Source organism: Hyla sarda, unplaced genomic scaffold (genome assembly GCF_029499605.1).
Source record: "Hyla sarda isolate aHylSar1 unplaced genomic scaffold, aHylSar1.hap1 scaffold_1844, whole genome shotgun sequence".
NCBI lineage: Eukaryota > Metazoa > Chordata > Amphibia > Anura > Hylidae > Hyla > Hyla sarda.
In genome coordinates, this window is record NW_026608493.1 from 32,152 (window position 1) to 44,488 (window position 12,337).

At 45.7% G+C, this 12,337-nt stretch overlaps 1 pseudogene; it reads left to right on the plus strand.

Moving 5' to 3' along the window:
- Positions 1 to 12,337, plus strand: part of LOC130314682 (zinc finger protein 850-like) — a 48,236-nt pseudogene that overhangs the window by 29,227 nt on the left and 6,672 nt on the right.

The window sequence follows — 12,337 nt, forward strand, 5'->3', positions numbered from 1 at the left end:
ATCCATTGTTATCCCAACAGAAAATCCCAGTAAGAATTCTGAGGGAAACTTCATGTTATCCCTGAATGATAAAGGAGAAGATGAAGATATGATGGAGCGCTCCTCAGGAGAAGATCTCCTTACCCCTAATGTCCATCCAGATCTATCCTGTAATAATCCACCTGATCATGAGGAACCTTCTCCTGACCAACCACACATTGTTACCACAAGGACAGATCAGGAACATGGGAAAGGTTTATATTGTGAGGAATGTGGGAAAGAGTTTACACAAAGATCAGAACTTGTTACACACAGAAAAAGTCATATAGGAAAGAAGCTGTATGTGTGTTCAGAATGTGGGAAATGCTGTAAAAGTCAATCATATCTTGTTAAACATGAGAGAATTCACACAGGAGAGAAGCCATATTTATGTTCAGTATGTGGGAAATGTTTCAAACTAAAATCAATTCTTTCAAGACATGTGAAAATTCACACAGGAGAGAAGCCATATTCATGTTCAGATTGTGGTAAATCATTTATAAGTAAATCACAACTGTCTAGACATGAGAGAAATCACACAGGAGATAAGCCATATTTATGTTTAGAATGTGGGAAATGTTTTATAAGCAAGTCAGCACTTGTGTTACATGAAAGAATTCATACGGGAGAGAAACCATACTCATGCTCAGAATGTGGTACATGTTTTGCACATAAATCACATCTTGTTATACATCAGGGAATTCACACAGGAGAAAAACCATATTTATGTTCAGAATGTGGGAAATGTTTTATAAATAAAACACAACTTACTGGACATAAGAGAAGTCACACAGGAGAGAAGCCATATTCATGTTTAGAATGTGGAAAATCCTTGAAAAGTAAAAGAAGCCTTATTAAGCATGAGAGAAGTCACACAGGAGAGAAGCCATATTCATGCTCAGAATGTGGTAAATGTTTTGCAACTATGTCACATCTTTCAATACATGAGAGAATTCACACAGGGGAGATGTCATATTCATGCTCAGAATGTGGTAAATGTTTTGCATATAAATCACATCTTCTAAAACATGAGAGAATGCACACAGGAGAGAGAGAAGCCATATTCATGTTCAGAATGTGGGAAATGTTTTTCAGAAAAATCAAGCCTTGTTGTACATGAGAGAATTCACACAGGAGAGAAGCCATATTCATGTTCAGAATGTGGGAAATGTTTTACAAGTAAATCACGACTTTCTATACATGAGAGAATTCACACAGGAAAGAAGCCATATTCTTGTTCAAAATGTGGGAAATGTTATACAAGCAAATCAGATCTTGTTAAACATGAGAGAATTCACACGGGAGAGAAGCCATATTCGTGTTCAGAATGTGGTAAATGTTTTATGTATAAATCACATCTTTCTAGACATGAGAGAAGTCACACTGGAGACTAATGAAATAAATGATAAAAATATCTGAGATCTCAGGTGACAGTAAAATGTGATGTTTTCTAAGTTCTGTTGTGAGAATTAACCCTTGAATAAACTTCATAATGAAACCTAAGCAGAAGCTAAAGCCGACATCATCTCTTGGTCATCAGCACCTGGGGTCATGTGACCTTTGTAGGTAAATAATGGTAATGAGAAGTAATATGTACAGCTGCTTTCGCACAATAAAGTTGTTCTGTTAAAAGATCCGTTATAAACTTCTGTTAGAAAAGTCTTAATAACGGATGTTAAACGTTCGTTATGAAGTCCCATTCAAGTCTATGGGATTTTTTTATTATTCGTTATGACCCGTTATAGTCCGTCATGAATAACAGACGTTAGTTGGGATGGAAGAAAAAATGGCACTTGCACTAATCACAAGAAAAGGATAAATTAACGGACATTATTTTTAACACTGAAGTCTAGTGATGTCCGAATGCAAATTTCCGCAAATGTTCGCTAACGGGTGAACCGCCATAGACTTCAATAGGCAGGCGAATTTTAAAACCCACAGGGACTCTTTCTGGCCACAATAGTGATGGAAAAGTTGTTTCAAGGGGGTTAACACCTGGACTGTGGCGTGTCGGAGGGGGATCCATGGCAAAACTCCCATGGAAAATTACATACAGTGACCCCCCCCCCCCCCCCCCCCCCCGACATACGATCATTTCAGCATACGATCACTCTGAGGCCATTGCATGGTGAAGGCAGTATCAACATAAGATGCTTTTGTATGTCGGGGCCATCGCATAAACGGCTATCCGGCAGCGCAGACTGCTTCAGCTGACACCGGATAGCCGTTTACGGTGCCCCGAGTGGTACGCTGACGATCACTTACCTGTCCTCGGGGCTCCGGCGCATCCTCTTCAGGATCCCCTGCATCGTCGGCGCTCTCCATCGTTGTCATCACGTCGCCGGAGAACGAGGATGCCCGGGAAGCAGAGGCCTTGCCGGAGCGTCGGGGACACCTCGGGGACGTGGCGACAGTGATGGACGGCGACATCCTGGGCAACGGTGACGAGCGGTGACGGTCCCAAGCGGCAGGGACAAGTGAGTACAACTTCCTCTAACAGTGGTCTACAACCTGCGAACCTCCAGATGGACCACACGGGGCACCATTAAAGGCTATCTGCAGTTAAGGCCAGGTAGTCTGCTACCTGTCGGTTATGTCGTTCTCTGAGGGTGGACCCCGAAGGGCTGTGGCGATGCATAGGACTTAAAAAGCTCTGCATGTCCTCCGTCAACAACACGTCTGTAAAGCGCCCTGTCCTTGTGGTCGTGGGAGGAGGAAGATGACTTTCACCTCTTCCCCTGTTAGATTCCCGTTGTGCTGTGACATGACCCTTATACGCTGTGTACAGCATACTATTCAATTTATTTTTGACCTGTGGCATCCTTTCCGACTTACGGTAATGCGGTAACATGTCAGGCACTTTATGTTTATACCGGGGGGTCTAGTAGCATGGACACCCAGTACAGGTCGTTCTCCTTCAGCCTTTTTATACGAGGGTCCCTCAACAGGCACAACAGCATGAAAGACCCCATTTGCACAAGGACGGATGCCGAGCTACTCATGTCCCGTTCCTTAGTGATCTCACGGAAGGTATTTTCTTCCCCCCAGCCATGGGTACCAGTTAGGTGACAATGAGCACCCTGGGATGCCTGTTGTGGTTGGTCTCCTCAAAGCCACATTCCTCCTCTGACTCCTTTTCCTCACAATCCTCTTCCAGCGTTGCCGCAGGTCCAGCAAGCGATGCTGATAAGGCTGTTTCTGGTGGTGATGGTGACCACATCTCTTCCTCTTCACACTCATCTATGGCCTGATCCAGCACTCTTCGCAGGGCACGCTTCAGGAAGAAGACAAATGGTATGATGTCGCTGATGATGTCTTCGATGCGACTGACTAGGTTTGTCACCTCCTCAAAAGGATGCATGAGCCTACAGGCATTGCGCATGAGCCTACAGGCATTGAGCATGTGCATCCAGTAACGTGGCAAAAAAATTCCCATCTCCGCAGATGATGTCCTAGCACCCCGGTCATACAAATATTCATTAACGGCTTTTTCTTGTTGGAGCAGGCGGTCGAACATTAGGAGTGTTGAATTCCAATGTGTCGGGCTGTTGCAAATCAGGCGTCTCACTGGCATTTTGTTTCGCCGCTGGATATCTTAAAAGTGCGCCACGGCCGTGTAGGAACGCCTGAAATGGCCACACACCTTCCTGGCCTGCTTCAGGACATCCTGTAAGCCTGGGTACTTGAGCACAAAGCATTGTACAATCAGATTACACACATGTGCCATGTCCCAAATTCAATGCCGCCAACAAATTTGTTCCGTTGTCACAAACCATCTTGCCGATCTCCAGTTGGTGCAGAGTCAGCCACTGGTCCACCTGTGCGTTCAGGGCCGACAGGAGTGCTGGTGCGGTGTGACTCTCTGCTTTCAGGCAAGTCAACCCCAAGACGGCGTGACACTGCCGTATCCGGGATGTGGAATACCACCTGGGGGGGGGGGTGCCGGTGATGTGGAGCAAGACGCAGCAGTGGAAGAGGACTCGGCCGAGGAGGTTATGGAAGAGGATGGAGTAGGAGGAGTAGAGGAGGTGGCAGCAGGCCTGCCTGCAAGTCGTGGCGGTGTCACCAACTCATTCCATGCTTGGCAGCCGTCAGCAGGTTTACCCAATGCGCAGTGTAGGTGATATACCTGCCCTGACCATGCTTTGCAGACCAGGTATCATTGGTCAGATGGACCCTTGCCCCAACACTGTGTGCCAGACATGCCATTACTTCCTTTTGCACAATCGAGTACAGGTTGGGGATTGCCTTTTGTGCAAAGAAATTTCGTCCTGGTACCTTCCACTGCGGTGTCCCAATAGCTACAAATTTTTTGAATGCATCAGACTCCACCAGCTTGTATGGTAAAAGCTGGCGGGCTAAGAGTTCAGACAAGCCAGCTGTCAGACGCCGGGCAAGGGGGTGACTTTGTGACATTGTCTTCTTGCGCTCAAACATCTCCTTGACAGACACCTGACTGTGGGCAGATGAGCAGGAACTGCTCAAGGCGAGAGATGGAGAGGCGGATGGTTGAGAGGGGGCAAGGAGGGCAGCAGTGGTTGACGTGGCTGACGCTGCTGGACCAGGAGGAGGATGGCGGCTTTGACTTTGTGTGCTGCTTGTACTTGTGTGTTGATCCCATAGGCGTTTGTGATGTGACATCATGTGCCTTCGCAAAGCAGTTGTGCCTGGGTGGGTGTTGGACTTCCCGCAACTCAGTTTCTTTTGGCACAGGTTGCAAATGGCCTCGCTGTTGTCAGAGGCAGACACACAAAAAAAATGCCACACTGCTGAGCTCTGCAATGACGGCATTCTGGTGGTGGCAACAGCATGTGTTGATTGGCGTCCCGTCTGCCTGACCACGGGTGCCGATGCATGCTGTCTGACTGGGCCACTAGCTCCTTGCGACGACCTCCCCCTGCTTCCAACTCGTCTCCTCCTCCTCTCTGTCTCCCCATCTGACCTTTCTCCCTCTTCTTCTCTTCTAGCGGGCACCCAGGTGGCATCCACGGACACATCGTCATCATCAACACCTTCACCGCTATCTGATACCTCAAGAAAGGAAGCAGCAGTGGGTACAACATCATCATCATCACACTGCACGTCCATGTGTGTAATGCTGCCTGACTGAGACATATCCCTGTTATCTACATCTTCTGGCAATAATGGTTGCGCATCACTCATGTCTTCAAACTGATGTGTAAATATCTCCTTGGATGGATCAAGTAAAGCTGCTGCGGTGCTAGTGTTGGTGGTGGCGGCAGGCGGGCGAGTGGTAACTTGAGAGGTGCCCAAAGCTAGGCTAGAGGAGGATGGTGCGTCAAGGTTCCGAGCGGAAGCTGTAGAAGATTGGGTGTCCTGTGTTAGCCAGTGAACTCTGTCCTCAGAACTTTGCGAGTTCAGGGTACGTGGCCTCTGAACACTGGCCATTATTCTAGGGCCAAAGGGAATCACAGCACCTCGACCACGACGGCCCCTGCGGGGTGGCCTGCCTCTGCCTGGTCAGTTTTTTTTTCAATTAGTGGTACTATGCGTGCAAGCTACTGTGACAAGAGATATGAGTGGCACTGTGCACTGGCAGAAGTTGGCAGAGTAGACGCTGTAGGCCTGACACATACGCTTGCAGACAACTAACTGCTAGTCAATCTATTACAGTCAAAATTGTATATTTTTTGTAAATGTACACTACAGTTACACCAGATATGAATTGCACTAGTGTGACACTGAGCCCTGGCAGGCCCAAAAACTCCCATGTTTTGTAAACTGACTGATTTTATTTCACAGTCAAAAAAGGTAATTTTTTTTCAAATGTACACTACTGTTACACCATATATGAGTAGCACTGGTGTAACACTGTGCCCTTGCAGGCCCTGAAACGCACTTGTGTGATGGAAACTGACTGTTATTATTTCACAGTCAAAAAAGTGTTTTTGAAAAAAAAAAAATTCAGACTGATGTTTGAGCCCTAAAAAGGGCTTTTTGGGTGCTGTCCTTACAACAGAGATCAAATGAGTCCTTCAGGACTTTTGTGGACACTAAATACTGTAGTTACTTGAAAGAAAAAAAGTTCCACCGGAGTACCCCTTTTAACCAGTAGTTTCTAACCAGGGTGCCTCCAGCTGTTGCAAAACACACGTGCGAAAGAAACTGACTGCTATATTGCAAGCTATTGTGACAGCAGATATGAGTGGTGCCACTGGACAAGTGGGAACAATATACGCTGTGAGCGAGCCTGCCACAGGCTGCCAGGCAGGCAAATGCAATTAGAGTACACAGGGGGGAAAACAAAAAAATGCAGACTGATGTTTGAGCCCAAAAAGGGCTTTTTTTTGGGTGTTGTCCTTCAGGAGTGTAGTGGACCCTGAATAAACCACCTAACTCTCGCTTTCCCTATTAAATTAAACGTCACATCCTAACAATCCGTTGTGATTATCTTTCCCTTTGGAACAACCATGGTTATATACAGACATAGATTTATCAGTTATCAGAGATACATCTATACGGGATCATCATATGCAATCTTCTCTTTCCTCACTTATTTCCTGCATAGGTTTTGAAGAAATGGGCGACAATTACAGAATCTGAACTAGATACAATTTTACAAAAGGTTCTTAATTGTAAACTTTACTGTATCTATGGTTAGGGATCAGTACAATTAGACAAGGAGATACTGATATTGATCTACCCCAGGCAGTTAGATGAAGTCTACTCATATCCTCTGAAACAGGTAAGATGTTTATGGAGCGTGTGGTCAGGTACCTTTATTGTTTTTACCTAGGTCATATGTCAGATGTAAATGATGACGTCTGTATAAACCTTCTTTCTGCATTGTTGAATCCTGAGGCGACCCAATGTACTGACATTACTACTCACATAGCTCCCCGTTGCTTAGTGTATGGGGTCATATATGTTACCATGGGGTACAAGACTGCTGGCACATACATTTTCTTACCAACTCTTTCCGGATGCCATCTTTGCCCTGTACCACCTCTTTCTTCTTCCATTGGTCTCTCTCAGCATGCATAGCTGGTTCCTGCAGCAGAAAATTCCACATTGCCCATCCACCTGTACACTTTGTACCATCATTGTGTTAAAAATGGCTGCTGGGGAGTGGAGGTGAGAACTAATTGTATGAACTAAAATGGCTGCTGGGGAGTGGAGATGAGAACTAATTGTATGAACTAAAATGGCTGCTGGGGGAGGAACTTCACTTTTGGGAGGCTGCCCCCCCATAGGAGTAAACACGTGGCAGAGACTAGCAGCCTCATGAAATAAAGAGAGGTAAAATCTGGGTTATGATTTTAAGGTGTCACTCCATAAGGGATTCTTAGCTCCATAATAATAGTATTATACAGACCAATTTTCACAGTCCCCTCCCCCCTGTTTAATACAAGGACTCTCTTAATTGAAAATATGATAATTCTCACCATCCTGTCACCAGTTTATAAACAAATGTATGTCTGTACATCAGTGTTAACTTCAATACCTAAATATTTGCATCATACTTTCAGCCAACACCTTATGCCTATCTATGCGCCTCACATTCTTTTGTCTATCTATATCCATTCAGATGGTTACAATATAACTAAGTCAAATCACAATTGTTCTCAGGAATCACGCTGTTATATATAACTGTATATTACACTGCTATATATATATATATATATATATATATATATATATATATATATAAATAAACCTTCTTATCCCATCAACCATCAATATATTTCAAACTTGCAACTGCCTTAATATCTAGAATTTATCAATTCCATTTTGAACTCACCACATGCTTTCCATCATAACTTCATTTTCCTTCACTTACAATTCTGTGTAATTAATTCCCTTCCCCCACTTCCTCTCCATATTCAATCCTATAAGTGAGATCAGGTTTCTCCTGCACATTCCAAAAAAAACCCTCCTGCAGCTATATAGCCCCCTCTGTCTCCTAAAAACCAGAAACCAACAAGCTTAGGGTGCCCCCAGCTGTTGCAAACTAAAACCCTTTCAAAAAACCCTTAATTTTAGGAGATATCTTTAAAACACTAATACATTACATTTGGAATTAGAAGGAAACTTATTTCCCCTGAATTAGCTAATTTCCATGGACACATTAAGACAAAACAAGACAAGACACATTTCAATCAATTCAATCAGTTATAATGGGACAAGTCTGAGAAGTCTGCTATTGCCGGGAAAATCCCTTGTACCCCCAGTCCTAGACAAGCTCCAATTATGACATTATACCAGGCGACCAGCACCATATCCGTCCTGGATCACTTATCTATTTATGACTCTTCTGTCCAAACCATTCTGATGATGCCTTAACATCCCAATGATTAATTACGACAACATACTCCGCAACTCAACTCCCCAATGAACAGTCCCAATTCCACTTATTCACTCACACACACTTCTTACATACTCGGGTAGTAAGATCGATACATTATGATATCTTATACATGGGTAATTGGCTGGACGAGAATTTATCTGTCTCTCTCTGTTAGGTCACATGCAAGTCAGCTAGATCAGCATGACAAAACAAAGGGGAGACATGGGTGCTTTTGGCTAAGTACAAGAAGTATGTCCTACCGTACGCCTGGAGTTGATCAAATCCCATCTGCGTCCGTCTTTGTTCCATCGTCTGGTCTGACTGCAACCTGCACATGTGGCCTATAATCCAGGCCCCACGTTGGACGCCATCTGTTGTAGATTAACTCATCGTTCTTGTACATAATGTATATACCGAAGCATAGAGAAATAACTCAGACAAGAGCCATTGTGCTTTAGCGTTCTGTGTGCCGTCCACTGGTCTTTATTTCAAATCGTTAAAGCTTATATCACCTTTGTCATTAACATAAGTTTCCACCCCCTGCTAGGGGATGTTCTAGCATTTAGGCAGTGTGCAAATATCATGAGGAATGTGCCTCATCTTCATGACATTCCACTTCCCGTAACTTTCCCGGGTTCCCTTTATTCAAAGTCTTCACACGATGGGAGGGGTCCAGAGCAGATACCGGAAGGAGCAGAGGGGGAAAACAGATGGGGAAGGGGGGTGGGGGGCTCCTAAATGAATCATTTTTTACATAGATAAATCTATTACAATATTCTCTTAGTCATCTCATTCCTGTCCTTGTCCATCCTTGGGGGATCATTCAGGGGAAGAGGAGGAGCCTGAATCACAGAACCAGGGACACAATGTAACAAACCCCCTCCTCATGTAATCTCCTTACTACTGGGGTGACACACTGTAACAAACCTCCTCCTCATGTAATCTCCTTACTACTGGGGTGATACACTGTAACAAACCTCCTCATGTAATCTCCTTACTACTGGGGTGACACACTGTAACAAACCACCTCCTCATGTAATCTCCTTACTACTGGGGTGACACACTGTAACAAACCCCCTCCTCATGTAATCTCCTTACTACTGGGGTGACACACTGTAACAAACCTCCTCCTCATGTAATCTCCTTACTACTGGGGTGACACACTGTAACAAACCTCCTCCTCATGTAATCTTCTTACTACTGGGGTGGCACACTGTAACAAACCTCCTCCTCGTGCAATCTCCTTACTACTGGGGTGACACACTGTAACAAACCCCCTCCTTATGTAATCACCTTACTACTGGGGTGACACACTGTAACAAACCTCCTCCTTATGTAATCTTACTACTGGGGTGACAAACTGTAACAAACCTCCTCCTCATGTAATCTCCTTACTACTGGGGTGACACACTGTAACAAACCTCCTCCTCATGTAATCTCCTTACTACTGAGGTAATACACTGTAACAAACCTCCTCATGTAATCACCTTACTACTGGGGTAACACACTGTAACAAACCTCATCCCTCTGTAATCTCCTCTACTGGGGTGACACACTGTAATAAACCTCCTCCTCATGTAATCTCCTTACTACTGGGGTGACACACTGTAACAAACCTCCTCCTCATGTCATCTCCTTACTACTGGGGTGACACACTGTAACAAACCTCCTCCTCATGTAATCTCCTTACTACTGGGGTGACACACTGTAACAAACCTCCTCCTCATGTAATCTCCTTACTACTGGGGTGACACACTGTAACACACCTCCTCCTCGTGTATTCTCCTTACTACTGGGGTGACACACTGTAACAAACCTCCTCCTCATGTCATCTCCTTACTACTGGGGTGACACACTGTAACAAACCTCCTCCTCATGTAATCTCCTTACTACTGGGGTGACAAACTGTAACAAACCTCCTCCTCATGTAATCTCCTTACTACTGGGGTGACACACTGTAACAAACCTCCTCCTCATGTAATCTCCTTACTACTGGGGTGACACACTGTAACAAACCTCCTCCTCATGTAATCTCCTTACTACTGGGGTGACACACTGTAACAAACCTCCTCCTCATGTAATCTCCTTACTACTGGGGTGACACACTGTAACAAACCTCTTCCTCATGTAATCTCCTTACTACTGGGGTGACACACTGTAACAAACCTCCTCCTTATATAATCTTACTACTGGGGTGACACACTGTAACAACCCCCCTCCTAATGTAATCTCCTTACTACTGGGGTGACACACTGTAACAAACCTCCTCCTCATGTAATCTCCTTACTACTGGGGTGACACACTGTAACAAACCTCCTCCTCATGTAATCTCCTTACTACTGGGGTGACAAACTGTAACAAACCTCCTCCTCCTCATGTAATCTCCTTACTACTGGGGTGACACACTGTAACAAACCTCCTCCTCATGTAATCCCCTTACTACTGGGGTGACACACTGTAACAAACCTCCTCCTTATGTAATCTTACTACTGGGGTGACAAACTGTAACAAACCTCCTCCTCATGTAATCTCCTTACTACTGGGGTGACACACTGTAACAAACCTCCTCCTCATGTAATCTCCTTACTACTGGGGTGACACACTGTAACAAACCTCCTCCTCATGTAATCTCCTTACTACTGGGGTGACACACTGTAACAACCCCCCTCCTCATGTAATCTCCTTACTACTGGGGTGACACACTGTAACAAACCTCCTCCTCATGTAATCTCCTTACTACTGGGGTGACACACTGTAACAATCCTCCTCCTCATGTAATCTCCTTACTACTGGGGTGACACAATGTAACAAACCTCCTCCTCATGTAATCTCCTTACTACTGGGGTGACACACTGTAACAAACCTACTCCTCATGTAATCTCTTTACTATTAGATGAGGGAGGTGTAGGACCTGTGAAGATGTCACAATCATGTGACAAGAGCGTGCGGGCTCGATAGGACAGAAGAGATTGTGGATAAAGGACCTGTGAGACTGGTCATGTGACGAGTGGGTGGAGTTCGGCATATTAGGTAAAATTGTGGATGAAGGACCTGTGAGGATGATCATGTGACAGTAATGGGCGGGGCTGATAGGTAGTAGAGGACATGTGACCAGAAGGGGAGGAGCTCAGTGAAGAGGAGACGTGGTGTGAGGTGAGTTTCTATGCAGAGGGTTTGTTACATTGTGTTGTTCCTCTCTTGTTCCTCCTGTCACAATGTTATAGTTCACACTGGTTCTTCCTGTAATAAATAAAGAGATATAATAACTATGTGCCACCCAGCTTTATATACTGCCCGCCACCCAGCTTTATATACCCGCCCCGCCACCCAGCTTTATATACCGCCCCGCCACCCAGCTTTATATACCGCCCGCCACCCAGCTTTATATACCGCCCGCCACCCGGCTTTATATACCGCCCTCCACCCGGCTTTATATACCGCCCGCCACCCGGCTTTATATACCGCCCGCCACCCGGCTTTATATACCGCCCGCCACCCGGCTTTATATACCGCCCGCCACCCGGCTTTATATACCGCCCGCCACCCGGCTTTATGTACCGCCCGCCACCCGGCTTTATATACCGCCCGCCACCCAGCTTTATATACGGCCCGCCACCCGGCTTTATATATACTGCCCGTCACCCGGCTTTATATACTGCCCGCCACCCGGCTTTATATACCGCCCGCCACCCGGCTTTATATATACTGCCCGTCACCCGGCTTTATATACTGCCCGCCACCCGGCTTTATATACTGCCCGCCACCCGGCTTTATATACTGCCCGCCACCCAGCTTTATATACCGCCTGCCACCCAGCTTTATATACCGCCCGCCACCCAGCTTTATATACTGCCCGCCACCCGGCTTTATATACTGCCCGCCACCCAGCTTTATATACCGCCCGCCACCCAGCTTTATATACCGCCCGCCACCCAGCTTTATATACTGCCCGCCACCCAGCTTTATATACTGCCCGCCACCCAGCTTTATATACCGCCCGCCACCCAGCTT